General features: G+C 42.8%; 1 protein-coding gene across 4 annotated transcripts in view; it reads left to right on the forward strand.

The window, feature by feature from the left end:
• The first annotated feature begins 742 nt into the window (after positions 1–742).
• LOC107386444 (serine/threonine-protein kinase PAK 3) overlaps positions 743–18,141 on the forward strand; it is a 46,771-nt gene continuing 29,372 nt past the window's right edge. For all 4 annotated transcript variants that reach the window (XM_015960830.3, XM_015960831.3, XM_015960832.3 and 1 more), the window contains exon 1: positions 743–961. The gene's annotated coding sequence lies outside the window, so the exon portion shown is untranslated. The remainder of the gene's footprint in view (positions 962–18,141) is intronic.

Raw genomic sequence — 18,141 nt, forward strand, 5'->3', positions numbered from 1 at the left:
CAATATGGGAAATTAGATTAGAACCACCTCTCACATAATGGAGAGAGCTACTGCTGGAAGAGCAGTTGCTCTACTCCGAGCCCCTCCTGGAGACTGGAGCTTCTCAGTATAAAGCAGCATAAAAACAGGGGTGGGAGTGGCGATGTGTCTAGCAACAGCTTGTTCTCTTAAAGTGACAGAGCCCTGACATGGCTCATTCTGAAAGGTACTGAAACTGTCAAGAACTAAACTGCTGAAAGAGCTTCATGTGAGAGGGATTTTATGCAACGAATGTTGCATAGATTATAAAACTATTATAACCTGAGGAAAAAGTATGTAAGTAAGTAAATTTTATTTATGTAGCGCTCATAGAGAATCACAAAGTGCGTCACACAGATTAAAAGCAAAAGAAAAAAAATCACTCTATGTCCCCTTTAAAATCACTATCACATACGAATAAGCATTTGTTTTCATTGTAAAGGTAAATAAATAAACCCCCATGTCCAATAAAGCTCATATTTGTTTAAAGTGGATATATTTGAACAATTTATTAATATAAACATTCCTGTTGATTTTAGCAATTTTACAAAAACTCTTCTTGTTAAATTATTCAGATTTTAGCTTTTCTAAAGCCTCTCCCTGTTATTCCACTCTGTTGGTTTGGTCTGTGAAACACAAAACCAACCACCACTGCCCGTTGGCTGGCTCCGCCCCCAGACCTGCTGTCTGAATTAATATTCATCCTCTCAGCCAATCAGCGGAGCAGGGCGGATGACATCATGGGCTAGGGAACAGTGAGCAGCCAGTGAAGCATCCAGCCTGCCGAACGAGCTTGTTTTTAGGGTCAGGAACTGGTCTGACGAGAGAATGGCAGTCCTGCCTTTAAACCGTCACTAGGACTCGTTCGGCTGACGATGAATCTGTCGGGACTCCGGGCCCAACGGCGAAGCACCGAGCAGGAGAATGTGAAGACATATTTCAGGTAAATCCCTCTCTGTGTAAGGCAATAAGGGATGGGGTAAATAAGGGGGAGGCAGAGAAGAGGAGAGGAGGAGGGGAGAGCCTGTGTATGTAGGGGTGCTTTGTAGCCGGCTCTCTCCTCCTGCACTCCGAGGCCGCTCCTCCATCAGCAGGCTGTCTCACCTCTCAGGCTGAGATGGGAATAGATGCCTGCACCAGATGTGCTGGACGTGTTCTTCATCACCATTACCCTCCTCTGCATCACATCATCTCTGTATACACTCCCTTGTGCCTCACAAATAGCATCCTTATTGATGGGTAGCTGTTTGGATCAATGGTGGCATTTGTATGCTTTGAATGTGTGTGTGTGTGTGTGTGTGTGTGTGTGTGTGTGTGTGTGTGTGTGTGTGTGTGTGTGTGTGTGTGTGTGTGTGTGGTGGAGAAATGCAGCAGCTGCAGAGGTAAAACTGCAACAGAAAACGAGGCAATCCTATTTTGGGGCTGTCGAGCTGCTGGGTGGATCATATGCTGTGGATGAGAGGTGGGAGGGTGGCTGGAGGTGGTTGTGGTGGTGGGAGGGTAGGTGGGTGGGTGATGGATGTTTAGTATGCTGATGGATGTTCTTTTGTTGTCTCTGCACTGCCTCACATATGGACTCTCCAAAATGGGGTTTGGGGTTAGAAATGACTGTGGCTTCAACACAGCAGAGAGTAGCAGCTCCATGGCGGCTGGAATGATGGGGAGATATACAACATCTGGTCACCTGACTTCATTGGGGATCAGAGTGGGGGCGGGGGCCGCTTCAGTGAAAGCCAAGCCGATCTGTGTCTCGAATTCTTCCACAGCCGTCATCAGTAGAGGATGGAGGATGTGACTGCGGCGCAGGCTGAAAATCAAGGCTCAGCATATTGGGGAGGGAGTGGGAGAATTCTCCCCTGGGAAGCGTAGTCATTCTGGATGAATCCTGGGAGAAGCAGGGCCTGATGGGAGACCTGTTGTCTGCCGTGAAGAAGAGATGCTAGGGAGTCATGTCAGTGATTGAGGGCGGGTGAGATGATGTTGAAGAGGAATTGGGGGATGGGTTCCTGAAGGTGCTACTCCCTCTGATGTAGATGGAAGCCAGTGTGTTTAATCCCTTCAATCCAACATCCTTTTTTAACATTAACATTTAGTCAGTGCATTCAACATTTTGTTTTAGTGCAGCAAGTTCAACAGGAAGTAATCCATGGCTACCAGGATAATTTAATGCAGTGTCACAATCAGATGGCTAATAGACAATTGGTCTGAGAAGTTGTGATACATCACGAGAACCGATGAGTTTAAGCTTCCTGCTGCTCCGTGGATCTGTGAAACTGAGGCTGGATAATCAGCCTCTCCTCCTGATTAGCTTCATGCTTACTCCATATGCCACTTGCATCATGTATTCATCACACTTTTACCCACAGAATTCACCTAGCATCCCTGAATAATATTGTTTACCTTATTGTGTGGACTAAACACACTTCTCATAGATGCACCGAAGGAGCACAGAGCACTGGTGTTTTAGGTCAAAATGTAAACCCATGTCATGTAAATAGGCAATAGCCAGCATAGTGCATGTTGTGTAAACAAGCAGTGTGCAGGCAGCTCATTGGGGCATGGCTTCTCATGCAAATTCTGTTACAAAGTCATATGATGTCATCAAATAATGTGTAATGGGGTTGGAACCAAACAGTTTCATGAAGAGAAAATAAATGAGTAAATTACAGAAAAATGACTCCAAATATTCCTAGTATGTGCATTAATATTTGGGAGTAAACCAGTTACACAATTCATTCCTGCAACTTTGAAATAATAAAAATGGAACATTTTCCAGTGTTTAAAGGCACATGTAGCAGTTTTGCTTGCTTTTAGCACCACCTAGTGTCCGTTATTAATTATCTGTGGTTAAACGGAAAATGAAACTTATCTCTTTGCTGTGAGTTATTTTTTTTATACACCTTAATCTAACAGCTGAAATGTCTCCTCAGCCTCCATTAGCATCTACAGGAATGATTCATCACTAAATTTAACAAATCAGCTGTGTTCAGGATTTAAAATATGCAGGAAATGTGCTGGAAGCAGATTGCAGCGCCAGGTATGTCAGCTAAAAGTCTAACAGTGGCCGGCCCGCCACACTGAAGTTGCAAGTGCGGTATTCTGTTTACGGGGGTGGTGGGGGTCTGAGTGACTTTCATCTACCCTGTAAAAGATCATTTTAGCACATACTGGCTCAAGAAAATGGTTTAAAAATACAAAGAAGTTGCCTAGTATCCCTTTAATGCTCTCACTGTGTAAGTCTTTACATTGCTATCTGTTTTGGATTACCTGATTATTCTGGTAGAAATGTTATAAAAGTATTTCCAGAGGTGCTAAACATAGCTAGCTAAGCTTTTGCTGCAAAAGGCCACAGAACTCAGCTGCAACCATATGTATCTGTAAGCTAGCTTTCTTTTGAACTGTTACATTTTAGTTTAGAGGTATTTTCGCCTTGGTTTTGGACTTACTATGACTAACCTTTAGCTCATCAATCAGATCAGAAGTAATCCAAACTTGGGCTGTTCAGAGGGCTAAGACTAGTTTGATGTTCTTATCTAAACTTTAATATCTAGTAGGATGCTTTTTACACCATGACGCCATAAAATCTTTCTTTTTAAGAGCCAGTCTGCCCGTCACCTCGAGTATTAGTGTGTTCTGTTCTGGGCCTTCCTATGTTTTCCACCAGTTGGTGAAACCCAAGACATGCAGCTTCTCTTACCTCACCTCAGCTAACAAAAGCAGTAGACACAGAGCCTGATCCTGGCCCGTAGCCTGCTAACCGGCCTGTCTGAAACCTGATCGTTGGACACACAAAACACTTCCAAGGAAACCTCCCATCTGTTCAGGACTCGGTCCGCGTGAGCTCTGCTGCTGTGGTTGGGTGGAGTTAGGTTGCTTTGGACTCTTTTATTGACAGTTTATGCACAGTGGCCCCCCATATGTGGCATGCTCGTGTGCTTAAGGTCACGCCAGTCTTGCGGTAGTTGCTTCAAAGCTCTGGTCTGTGTGGCGTGGATTAGCATGTAGGATTGGAAGCCATCTGGCCATTTTGTCTCAGATAGGGGGGGGGGGGGGGGTAAAGCAAGAGAGATGGATGAAAAGAGACAGAGGAAACACTTACACACTGACACATTGACACAACTCCCCCGGTAATCTCCCCGTTTGATGCCGTTGCTACTTACAGGCAGTTTACACGCATGTGTGTTTTACATGGAAATGTCTCCCAGCTGCAGATATCTTTGGACTCCTACTGTCTCCGGAGTGTTGGACATCAGAATATTTACAGGCATTTCCTACAAAGAGTCAGAGATGGCTACAGAATGAGGTGTTTAGGCCTTTGGATAGATAAAATTAGACAAGTGGAATAAAGGATGACATGTTGCAGAGGAGGAGGTGGGTTCAGAGATGAAAGAGTTTTTCTTGGTCAGGAGTTTTCACAAAGGTGCAGAAGGATGGAAAATGCTGAAGGTCAGGAAATGAAAACAGATATTTTTCACAACGTGTTTGTTTAGAATACACCTGAATAAATGCTTCTTTGTCATAAATTCACATTCAAACACATTTAGCCTGTTTTATTTCCTCTCTTCTCTATCTGTTGCACATCTCAAGGTTAGAGCATTTCCTCTTCTCCATTAGTTTAATTCCAGCTGGATGCATCAAGTTTGGCTCAGATTTGACCAATAATAGTACTTATGTCCTGTAGCAACGGACCACTAGGTTATTTAGTGCATGGGGTGCAGTAGTGTTGTGATGCATCACATGTTGCAAAAATCTAAATGTATTCTACAAGATCTGAAAGCTGTTTGCATTCATCCTGTGATCCATTGCGATGTTTTAAACCTTTTCAACTGGACTATGAGCAGGTGCACCAGCTGGCGTGGCAAGAGGAAATCCACTCCCCTAACTGTCTCCAGCTGGCTCTCGAACATGCCCACCCATGCCACATTAATCAAAAAATGAGAGAATATGGCACTGTTTACCCAACATGACACTTACCACCACTTCAGGAATAAAAGAACAACAACTAAATATTGACACGTTGATGTGTCTGCTGGTAGATTTAACTGTATTCTTGAGCCTTTAAGGGAAAAAAAGCCTCGAGACCTTTGATGTCCACAACATGAAAAAAAAGACTTTGAAAAGTTACAATTGTACAAATTTGGAGTAAAATAGGCTTTGATATAAGTAAAACAATAATTTTCTTATTAAAGTTTTTGTTTTGTATATAGGAAACATTTTTGAACTGACCTGGATTGGAATGTTGATTATGTGAAGTGCCTTGAGATGAGTCTTGTCGTGATTTGGCGCTATATGAATTGAATTGAATTGAATTTTGTGATTACACAAATATATTTAGGTTTGTGCCTGTATGTTCCTGCTCTCCAGCTGGGATGCCTTTCACATGATGTCATGATTGGCAGCTGAACCTTATCGAGATAATAATTAGACACTGTTGACCCAAACTGGACAGAGGATCTGTGTTGATTATGTTGCTTTGAGGCCTAGTCCACACGTAGCCGGGTTTTTTTAAAAACAAATATCCGCCCCTCCAAAAACGTATCCACACCACCTCCTTTAAAAAAAAAACTCTGTCCACACGTACCTGGATAAATACGTTGTTAAGGACATGCCAGACCTGTAGGCGGCAGTACTTCCCCCGTTCTTAACCTCGTCCTTCGTCTGTGGTCTTCCGCAAGGAGCAGTAATTCCGCTTGCAAAAACAAACAAGCAAAAAGCGCTTGGACAATTGATAAAGCGAGCGCAGCTCTGAGGGCATCCATGCTGTCGGCTAGTGTAAACACAGGTCGCACACGTGATGTCAGCATTTTTTTGTCGCGGAAAGTGACGTTGCGGACCTTAAAACTCCGGTTTTGTCTGTCCACACACAGACACCCAAAACGGAGAGAACGCAGATCTTCACTTTGGCCGGAGTTTTTAAAAAGATCCGTTTTCGTGTGAAAAAACTCCGTTTTCGTGTGGATGACAGGCCAAAACGTAGAAAAATATCTACGTTTTGGCAGATCCCCGGCTACGTGTGGACAGGGCCTGAGTTGCCCAGCGTACATCGCCTTCGGAGATGTGGCGTTTGAAGATGTTTTTGGATTTTCTAAGGCCTTTTCTTATAGATGCAGTCTTATTGGGCTATAGGCGGTACCAACGATCAGCCTGTGTCATCACAGATCCTCTGGTCCTGCTTAGATATTTTGTGGGTCTACCATCGGCAGTTGCCGAAGCGAAATATTTTGCTATAGACCCCTTGACGTGTGACGTCATGCGCTCAAGATCCCACCCCCAGCTTCTGGCTGGGGAGCAAAAAGGCACTGCCTCCCTGTTGACTGCTGTTATTATCAGTCAGTTGTGAATAAATTGAGCTTAACAGTGGAGAAATAAAATATATCAGCATGGTTAACGCATGCAGAGCTGTTGGCTGCACAAGCAGATGAAAGAAGGGCAGAAACATACATTTTACAGATTTCCGGTAGGCATGGGCGGTATCCAAGTTTTTATACCGTCTAGCTTCCTCCACATTTAGCCAAGGCGTACGATATTACCGGGACTAATTTAAACAACAATAATAACATAACACACATAATATTAACAACATTTTAAAATGCAGTTTATAAAAAGATTTTTTCACCTGAAAAACCAGCATGTTTACCTTTTGTGGCGTCAACCTCCGACTGCAGGAAACCTACTTAGATGAGCCTGTGGCACCAACATACAGGTGCTTTGGTGCTAGTCACAACATCCGGGGAAGGCTGGCAGCTTATTTTTAACCATAACAGTGCGTTGTTGTTTCTTAATAACAGGCTCCAGACAGACGGGTGATTTTTCAGCTACGGTTTGCTTCTCAGCGGTTGCGACGGGACGTGCGTCTTTCGCTGTCATCTTTTGTTACCTCATCAGTGTTTACTGGCTCTCCTTTTAAGATTGCTTCAAACCAGAAATACAACCAAACTGCAGAAGTTCTGTTGTTTTTAGATGCCAAGTCAGCTGGTGCGCGAGCTGCCATTATTCTCTCGCCGCACCATCCTCCGCACTCACGTGATGATGTCACACGTTCGAAAACTCTATGGAAAGTCTCCAAAATTTTAAACTGTTTAAGTAAAACTGAAAATTTAACCACACTTCTGTTTTTTGCATTAAATGACTTTTATTTCTCTTTTTTTGTAATAAAATTTTTTGCTTTTATTTTTTAATCCTTGTCTCCTACGTGTAATGTTCTTTTCACGATGGTATTGGAACTGACACCATTGCTATTTTTCAACACCAGCTGTATACCGTAATACCGCCCAAGCCTGGTTTCCAGCCGCGAATAGAGTTTGTCGGAGCCAAAGTCTCATGACATAATTAAAAAGTCAAATATCTGACCCACATGTCGAGACACGAACAAATTCCATCTAATGCCTTTGCTACCGGGTTTAGTTTTTTAAGTAATTACACCAAATGTGTACTGTAATTGGAGTGGGCAGCCTTTAATGTAATTGGTTTTGTGTTTGCAGAGCTCATCAGCTATGCCAAATCTAAAAAAGTTTTTTATTTATGCATTTATGAATTATTTGTCCTTACTGAGATCTGCCCAGCCTCTAATGTTGTTCGTTTTGTGTTTTTGTTTACTGAGTTTGTCATAATCAACGGAGAATCTAATTGTCCCCAAAAATGAACTGTGTAACGGTGTGATCTACAATCGTAATATCTAAATCCCTAGGTTTTATTTTGTTAGCTTGAATCTTAAATTGCGGAGACACAGGTCTGGGTAGAGACCTTTTGCCCTCCAGCGCTGCGTGGATGTCCACTATCACCCAGATGTAAACTACAAGACTTCTTGTGTCCCAACCCCCCCGGGATGTTTTAAGAAATCTAAAATGTGATGGTCTGAAGGTCTTTGCTTGTGCAGCAGCTCAGTGCTCCCGCCACATTTAGGGGATCAAAGCAGTTTGTCAGAAAAGGACATAAAAGCCAGATTTGTGGGCAGGTTTAGACTTAAGTATATGGATGACCTCAGATCAGCTGATTAACAGCCTGCTTGAGTTAAAATGTTTATCTTGTTTGCATTTTGAACCTCTGTCTACAAGTTGGTTACAATCCATCATCTCAAAATGTACGTTTATTTAAACTACAGCAGCTAGACTGGTCTCACTTTTATATTTGAGAAAGAATATTAGAAACGGTATGAATGGAAAATAACTATAGAACAGGGGTAGGCAATCCTGGTCCTCGAGTCTCGCTCTCTGGCATGTTTTAGTTGTTTCCCTTCTCCAACACACCTTATTCTGTTATTGAATCACCTGCTCACCAGGTTATCAAGCGCTACAGAAGCCTGTTAATCACCTACTGATTAAAATCAGGTGAGTTGGAACAGGGAAAGAACTACAGCACGCTGGATAGCGGTAGCCTTAAATAAACAGACGGTAACGGAAGGCTAAAGGATTTTGCTCTGCTGGTCAGTCTACGTACCACTGGAACCTCAGCAGGCCCAGACAGTCTTGTGTCCTGCCAATCACAGCCCTCTTTTGGTTTGGTGGGACAATCACAGAGCTTTACTGGTTTGGTGGGCCTATTGCAGCACTGTATTGATGTAGTTGGCAGGATGTTACAATGACTGAGCTAAACAAAGATAGTGGCAGCTTCTCTGGAGCAGCTTCGATGTCAACTTTGGACAATTTAGACTTGAGTCAACAGCAGATAGAGGTACTTAAAGTATCTTTCCAGAGTTTTCCCCTTTCAGAAATTATGTATGATTTTTCAGAAATCTGTGAAAGTGATTATCTTATGATGTATTTTGATATAATGTAAACAATCTGTCTATTTTTGCTAAGCACGCCCCCTGCCCGCAGAGCTCCGTGCAATAGGAAACAGAGCGCCGACCAGAACTAACCAATAGCATTAGACTACCGCTTACTTGCTTCAAATTTAGGTAATACCTCGACTGATGCAGAGTTGATCAACTTTTCACAGACAAGAAAGTCTCTAGAATAAAAATATATGAGAACACAGCATGCCGTGAGAATACTTGTAAAACGTGTTTTAGCTCTGTTTGTCGGCTACAGAAGCACATTTATAAACATAAACTGTGAAGTCACCATCTTAAAAACACAAGAAGAAACTATTTGTGTGATATGTTTGTCAGCCACTAGATGGTGCTATTAAAAACGAGCAATACTCCGGAAAGAGACTTTGAATCCTTTATTTATAGTGCATTCCAGTTGTCCTCGGAACTAATTTGTCCGAGATAAGGAAGTAGTTATTGTCATTATTTTTTTCTCATTTATATGTTCTGTTTTCTTTCTTTTTACTACTAAACAACACTGAGTAGTTGTTTATTTTTATTATCAATAGTTACGTTGTTGAAAAATTCAACATTGCTGCCAAAATTGACCGGTGTTTATAGTTTTTACTTTTCCTGGCATTTATATTTTTACATTTGATGCGTAATGTTTTTCTGATTGTATGTGGCAACTGTCGATGGGCGAGTGTTTGACTAATATTTAGGTGCAGAGAATACTTGGTTAGTTATTTTGGTATTTTTAGTACTCACACTGGTGGCATCCATTATTTCCGAGTTGGAAGCTGGAATGCAAAACAAGCCCGTTACGCCATTTCCTGCTTGTTAATTCTGAGTTCCGAACACAACTGGAACGCAGCATTAAAAAATGATATATTTGCATCTTATTTGACTGTGTATGGTGGACTGCCCTGTTGACCGACATTCGTAGTGGTGAGTACATCATGTACTTTGTTGTCCATCAGCATGCTGAGACAGAAAGAAGACAACCATAGAATCCACCCCACAACTAACATCTGTCTATGGGTCGTGCTAAGACTATATATTCACAAAGGATGGCTTGCCAGACTAGGACTAGGACTCAAGGACCAGGATTACCTACCCCTGCTATAGACTTTCTTTAGAGGCTGAATATTTAAAATGAACAATTTTTCAAAAACTACAAACAAGTTGTATCATTTTATCTTTTTATTGGAAGAGAATTAGAATATTTTGGAATGAATGTTCTAAATATCTTATGAAAATGAAATGAAAAACTAATGATGAATTATGTTTTTTTTAAAGTGTGGAAAACTCCCTGATATAGATGTGTGATTTGAATCAAATCAGGTTGATTAAAAAAACAAGAGGTTTTGCATTTTATCTTTTCACATTTATCCCTTTTGGTAGTCGATCATAATTAAAGGTTTTATTCAAGAAGATGAAAAAAAAAAATGAAGAACATGCAAAATACTTTCCCTCCACTGGTATCTAAAGCTCCGACCAGTATTTAATGTCAGCCACCTCACATGGCCTTTAAATCTTTGCACATTCATATTAAAATATGAAGAAGTGTGTGTGTGTGTGTGTGTGTGTGTGTGTGTGTGTGTGTGTGTGTGTGTGTGTGTGTGTGTGTGTGTGTGTGTGTGTGTGTGTGTGTGTGTGCACGCGCAAGGGAGAAGCACTGCAGCAGGTTTTCCAGAGCTAAATATTAAATGACAGAGGAAGCTCTTCAGCCTGCTCAGCAGGGGGCTTTAGGAGCGGATATGCTGGTAAAAGGAGTCGCTGTGGAGGAAAAGCTGTGAGGATTAAACGGGTTCTAAGTGAGGACTAAGTTGCTTTTTTTTTTGCTTGATTTCAAAATCTGGAACCTTGCAACCAGCAGCCTGTTAGAGGTTTATCTGACAGAAGCCTATCACTGTGCTTCAAGAGAAACGTACAGTTTGAATTTGACATAGCAGTTACTTCATCAGACGTTAATGCAGATCTGGCTTGGATGATCCTATTAGTGTTGTTCTAATTAATTAGATCAATTAAAAAATCATCATAAGTAAACTAATTATAGTTAAAGCTTTACTCAGTTTTTAATGATGAAAACATATTTAGTAATGTGTTGTTGAGTCCTGATACCATCTTGTATCACATGATGTCTTGTTTTGTTGTATTTGTTATCAGATGGCACAGAAATAGATGCATGTAAAGCTAATTAGTGACAAAAATGACCATGAAACAAGATCTGACACAGACATCCTGCTGATGAATACGATTAGATCACCGATTGGTCTCTACAGATGTTTGTAACGAGGTGTGTGAGTGAAAAATAAAAGGTCATGAGAATCCCAATGAGTAGACAAAATAATGCTTGTATACAAGCTTGGCATCGGAGCCTTGGTGTGTGTGTGTGTGTGTGTGTGTGTGTGTGTGTGTGTGTGTGTGTGTGTGTGTGTGTGTGTGTGTGTGTGTGTGTGTGTGTGTGTGTGTGAATGGACATTTGAAATGGAAGAGCTTTGATATTGTGTAATCATGCTCCAGTTGGCATGTTATTAAAGGGTCTGAGGCTTTTAGACCAGCTCGATTAAAGGACGTCCCCCAAGGCGCTCGGAGCTCCTCCAACACAGATTCAGGAAGTGGCGTTCTGACTTGGCTGGGTTATAGTTACCATGAATGAAGTATAGGATTCTCATTGGTGAGGCCACAGAAAGGATCATCAAAGAGGAGGAAAACTAAAATTATGTATGCAGATTTATTAACAAACTGCTGTTTTTGATGACGTGGTTTATTTGCTTTATGATTATTAAGCTTGTTTCATAAAATCTATCGACAGAAGAGCTCATATAGAGCGAATCAGGTTTCTGTCACATTGCTTTATGATACACGCAGCAGCCTGGAAGCAGCTTTAAAATGTTATATATTACAGAATAAAGAGGAAATTCAGTATTTTATTACAGTATAATCTGATGATTCTGAGATCTAACTACTGAAACACCTATAGTAGTGTTTTGCCTCTGCGGGACTCTGTCGACCTAAGCTACACTCGCCCACTGGGAATTGAATACTTTTGCCAGAGGTTTTATAAACACCCAGGTCATGCGGGGTGTTTAGGTTTCGGTTAGGGGTGATAGTTCTGCAAATTTTACAATTTTGTCTCAAAATGTCCTTAATTTAGTTTTAAAGGTCTCGCTTAATAATTTTTCAACAAGTTGCTGTTGCTTCTAGTAAGAATGGATGTCTTGCGAGAAGGGGCAAAAAAGCTCTGGCGCTCCTGTTTTAGGGGGTAGAAGGTTTTCGGGGGAGTGGATCTGCAGAAAATGATGGAAATACAAGTCTTGGTCATTAATATTTATGATATGCAAACATCTCACCTCTAACTGGATAACAACAATTCAACTCGTCCTCGGCCTTCCTTCGCTCTTCTTTCTTGGGTAAAAAATGCAACGTTGATGCTTTTTCTCCAAAAATAACACAAGCTGAACCTGTTCCGCCATGTTGTGGACTTATTTCTAATGGTTAGCTTTTACTAGCTGCGGCATGCTCTGCCCTCGCCTGACCACTAAATCAGCACAGCCTTCTGTGGTTGCGTGCCAAAGTGGGCGTGGCCATAAATGCAAATTTTTCCTGTGCAGTAGAGCAGACTGGCTTTTGGTGACTCGGCCGTTTTCCTGTCTATTTCCTTTTTGCAGCAAGCGCAGCCAATGGGGGTTAAAGTCGGGTTGCCAACTCTCATGCAATGAATGTGAGAAAAGCGTGTTTGACTGTCTTCACGCACTCTCACACCATTCCTCCAATTTCTCACGTTGAAAAACCAATATTCCAACTGAGCACACCTCCCATCCCCCCACAATGAAGGAATGCAACACGAGCCATTTCTAAACTCCCAAGGTGGAAAACTGCTGCATAAATATCACCTCAAGGCTGTAATGTATGCAGCTTTGTGATCCCTAACGAGTGCTGCATTTCTTCTGGTCATTGAATCTCACTTTAGACATCACACAGTCATTCTCCTTGTGTGCTGATCGGATTAAATTACGTTGTACGTTGGTGAAATTAAACCTTTAATGTTATTAATGTCTGGCGACGCCTGCTGGCACTGATCAGTGTACCCCCAGGGCAGCTGTGGCTACAATATAGCTCATCACCTCCAGGGTGTGAATGTGTGTGTGCATGGATACACTGTACTGTAAAGTGCTTTGGACTCAGAAAGGCTCTATACAAATGCGGGCCATTTATCGTGATCAGTGATGTCACTCACTGGGGAAATGTTCGTAATACGTGAATAAGTCTTATCAAAGGGCCGAAGGCTGAGAGGACCGAGCAGAGGGAGGCACAGTATATGATAAAATATTACCGTTGGCCCTGTTGAGATGTCATTTATCTTAAGAAATACAAGTTACGAGAATTTATACTCGGAAATAAAACGGTTTGTTTCAGTGAAACTCCACCCACGCCCGCTATGACAAAACGTGTCAACAACAGCATCTTAGGCCAGACAGGCGTGACGAGTGGGCCCAGGAGAGCGCCTCGCTGCAACAGGATGTAGGGACATAGAGACGACCCGCGGGAGTCTCTGGAGGTGTGGGGTCGTCCCGGAGGGCGTTCAGGATAGCCTCCTCCAACGGCCACCTTAGGTGGGCCAGGAAACGGTGCTCTGGGAGAATTGGTGCAGGCTCGGACGTGGAGGTGGAGTGTGCGAACTGGCGGGAGAGGGCATCAGCCTTCTGGTTCTTAGTTCCAGGGCGGTAGACAAGATGGAACTCATAGGGCTCGAAGAAGAGGGTCCAGCGGGCCTGGCGAGGATTGACCTGCTTGGCGGATCGGATGTGAGTCAGGTTCTGGTGGTCTGTCCAGATAGTGAAAGGCTGGGTGGTGCCTAGAAGCCACTGTCTCCACTCCTCCAGCGCCCATTTTATGGCCAGCAGTTCACGATCACCCACGCCATACTTCTGCTGGGTGGCGGAAAACTTCCTAGAGAAGTAGGAGCAGGGATGGAGTCTGTTGTCGGGCCCGCCTTGGGACAGGATGGCACCGGCACCGACGTCCGAGGCATCGACTTCGACCACAAAGGGCTCCGTAGTCTCTGGATGGCGGAGGATGGGGGCCGACGTGAACCGGGTGACCAGGTGGCGGAAGGCCCGAATGGCGTCTGGAGTTAGACAGAACGGTTGGCCGGGTGGGCTTGATCGGGTGAGGGAGGTGAGCGGCACCACAATGGTGCTGAAGTTCTTAATAAAACGGCGGTAAAAGTTGCAGAAGCCCAGAAAACTCTGTAGCTGTTTTAGGCTCGTAGGAAGGAGCCAGTCAGTGACCACCTGGACCTTCTGAGGGTCCATGGTTATGCCCTGATCCGAAATCATGAAGCCCAGGAATGAGACGGTCCGCTGGTGGAAAGAGCATTTCTCGGGCTTGCAGTATAGGTTATTGTTCAGGAGCCGGGTCAGGACGGCACGAACATGGTGGAGGTGTTCGACAGGCCCACAAGGACGGATAATGGCGTTGCGTGTCTCCACACTGATGCAGACGCATGAATCAGGCTTAAGCCACAGATCCTGTGCTGGCCAAAGGAAACAGGCTTCAGACCAGAGACTAACTTCCAGGAGAGGAGCAAGGCCTGATGAGGAGATTCGTTTCCATTGAGGCTTTACAGGATTTTCAAAGTAAAACTCAAAATATGCATCTGAGACTAGTAAATGGATGAATGCTGCCAAAAACAGGGTTGTATTTTTTTTCATGAGGAAATAATGTAACATGCTAAAAAGCTTCAAAAATAGATTTTCTAAACTATGGCCTCTTTAACTCATTCACTGCCAGCCATTTCCTGATCGCTAAAGGCCTTCGCTGCCAGCGTTTCTCACCGTTTTTACTGTTTTTTAAGAGTCACAGAACGTTGCGCGCTAGGATGATGTTGACGCCAAAACTACCAAAACAAAGCTGAGACTCACCTCTTACATCAGGAAGAATCCGTGTGTTTCGAGCGTTATCCGTTCTTTCATAATCCGTTGTCGAATTGTGATCGGCAGACGCTTTTCCGGTTCGCGCCTCACTTTTTTTTTACAGTAGCGGCCCAAAACGATCTCCTAACACAGCATTGTCTGCTTCCTGATCATGTGACGTGTGACGTATGCAGGTGAAGATCGGCTTCGGAGCTGAGATGTTTGTTCTCTCGGCGCGGGGGCTCGTTCCGATGCTCAAAGTGAATGAGTTAATTAATGCACTTTGAGGCTAAACAGGAAATTTTCACATGAATTTATACAGGGAGTGCAGAATTATTAGGCAAGTTGTATTTTTGAGGAATAATTTTATTATTGAACAACAACCATGTTCTCAATTAACCCAAAAAACTCATTAATATCAAAGCTGAATGTTTTTGGAAGTAGTTTTTAGTTTGTTTTAAGTTTTAGCTATTTTAGGGGGATATCTGTGTGTGCAGGTGACCATTACTGTGCATAATTATTAGGCAACTTAACCAAAAATAAATATATACCCATTTCAATTATTTATTTTTACCAGTGAAACCAATATAACATCTCCACATTCACAAATATACATTTCGGACATTCAAAAACAATACAAAAACAAATCAGCGACCAATATAGCCACCTTTCTTTGCAAGGACACCCAAAAGCCTGCCATCCATGGATTCGGTCAGTGTTTTGATCTGTTCACCATCAACATTGCGTGCAGCAGTAACCACAGCCTCCCAGACACTGTTCAGAGAGGTGTACTGTTTTCCCTCCTTGTAAATCTCACATTTGATGATGGACCACAGGTTCTCAATGGGGTTCAGATCAGCTGAACAAGGAGGCCATGTCATTAGTTTTTCTTCTTTTATACCCTTTCTTGCCAGCCACGCTGTGGAGTACTTGGACGCGTGTGATGGAGCGTTGTCCTGCATGAAAATCATGTTTTTCTTGAAGGTTGCAGACTTCTTCCTGTACCACTGCTTGAAGATGGTGTCTTCCAGAAACTGGCAGTAGGACTGGGAGTTCAGCTTGACTCCATCCTCAACCCGAAAAGGCCCCACAAGCTCATCTTTGATGATACCAGCTCAAACCAGTACTCCACCTCCACCTTGCTGGCGTCTGAGTCGGACTGGAGCTCTCTGGCCTTTACCAATCCAGCCACGGGCCCATCCATCTGGCCCATCAAGACTCACTCTCATTTCATCAGTCCATAAAACCTTAGAAAAATCAGTCTTGAGATATTTCTTGGCCCAGTCTTGACGTTTCAGCTTGTGTGTCTTGTTCAGTGTTGGTCGTCTTTCAGCCTTTCTTACCTTGGCCATGTCTCTGAGTATTGCACACCTTGTGCTTTTGGGCACTCCAGTGATGTTGCAGCTCTGAAATATGGCCAAACTGGTGGCAAGTGGCATCTTGTCAGCTGCACGCTTGACTTTTCTCATTTCATGGGCAGTTATTTTGCGCCTTGGTTTTTCCACACGCTTCTTGTGACCCTGTTGACTATTTTGAATGAAACGCTTGATTGTTCGATGATCACGCTGCAGAAGCTTTGCTATTTTAAGACTACTGCATCCCTCTGCAAGATATCTCACCATTTTTGACTTTTCTGAGCCTGTCAAGTTCTTCTTTTGACCCATTTTGCCAAAGGAAAGGAAGTTGCCTAATAATTATGCACACCTGATATAGGGTGTTGATGTCATTAGACCACACCCCTTCTCATTACAGAGATGCACATCACCTAATACGCTTAATTGGTAGTAGGCTTTCGAGCCTATACAGCTTGGAGTAAGACAACATGCGTGAAGAGGATGATGTGGACAAAATACTAATTTGCCTAATAATTCTGCACTCCCTGTAATGAAACCATTTTTTTAAGTTTTTCTTGGAGGGCATCAAACTAATCTAGTGTGAATTTCAGACTTACTTTTCTCAGTTTCACCATCAGCTAAAGTTGGTGTCCAAAACATCACAGTGCTTTTACGTGACTGAATTTTTCACCACAGGAGTAAAAAGCAGCAGCATAAAGGGAGGGGTCGTGTCTATCAGGAGTGTGATGGAAAATTGACAGCTGTATAAAATTATGTTCACACGGGCTGCTGTCAGAAACTATTTCTCCCAACCGAAGTCATTCAGGAGGCTACAAAAATGACTTATAAATCCACTTACAAATAGATTACTGATCATCGTTGAATGCCATAACTTTACATTATTTGTAATAAAAGAAAATGCCGTTATTGAATAAAATCTGACGGTTATAAAACAAACTTTATTTTTACGTTATTTATGACATTTCCTCCTTTATTACTCTGACAACTTTATAAAAACTTTTTTGACAATTAAACATGTAATTAAATAGCTAAAAACTGGCTGGTCATGCATTAATAAAGCAGTAAATGGAATTTAATAAAAACATTTAGACATTTTGTTAAGATGCTGCCCTGTTTGATTCTGTTTCTGACAGACTATGAGAAAATTGTATTTGCCTATAGGAAGGTTCGATGTCATTTCCCTTTAAAAGTGCCCCTCCCCTCTGATAAGAGGGCCTCCTCCCCCCACAGCCGTGGTTAAAATTAAATGAGGTTGCATGGCGTCTGCACGGGAACTCCGGGGGTTTTATTCTGACCTTGAGAGACCAAACATGTGATCACCATGTTGGCGTCTGCGTGACATTGCTCCAGTCTGTTTGAATGTCTTAGACGTTTTTAGGAGTGTGATCATCATAAATAGACCTCACCCTGTTTATAAAAGCCTCAGCAGTGTGTGTAAAGTCGTCTGAACTTAAGTTGAATAAGGTAACAGTTGTAAAAACAGTGATCCTCCCTCCTCCTTGCTTCAGATGTCCTCAAAATGTCCATCCCATCCAAGTAATCAGCACCCTTGAGAGAAGCAGCCAAAGCTAAAGCCAAGAGAGTGTGTCCTAATCAGGGGCGTGTAGCGCCAAGCTGAGCACCCCCACCCCACCATCACGGGGGCCATTACTGGGCAGCCAAGGGTTTTAGATTAGAGCCTTTTCTGTTTTAGCCATTCAGATTCAGCATTAATGTTTGAAAGAGCCAAGGAAACGCTGCTTCTCATGGAAACTTTTAATATTTGATGCAACATTTGAGCTGAGCTGGGGTGTCGATGGTGGGTTTGTCCATCTTCAGACACTTTCAGGTTCTCTTTTTGTTGCTGAAGCATGCCAAGTCGATTTTAGGGGTGTCAGTTTAGTAAATGAACATAGTGTGGGTCAGCTTTGTGTAACGTCAGCTGTAAATGCTGTTCAACAGTGTTTAAATGAAGTGGAACTCAGACATGGTTTCCTGCCGATGTTCTGGGATTCAGACACAAGTCAGGCATGCAGTTGATGTTGAATGCTGAGAGACGAGTCGATGTACGAGTGATTCCGAGAGAGAAGCTGCTTGTTTCAGGGACTGACTGCTCGCC

Source organism: Nothobranchius furzeri, chromosome 10 (assembly GCF_043380555.1).
Source record: "Nothobranchius furzeri strain GRZ-AD chromosome 10, NfurGRZ-RIMD1, whole genome shotgun sequence".
Classification (NCBI taxonomy): Eukaryota; Metazoa; Chordata; class Actinopteri; order Cyprinodontiformes; family Nothobranchiidae; genus Nothobranchius; species Nothobranchius furzeri.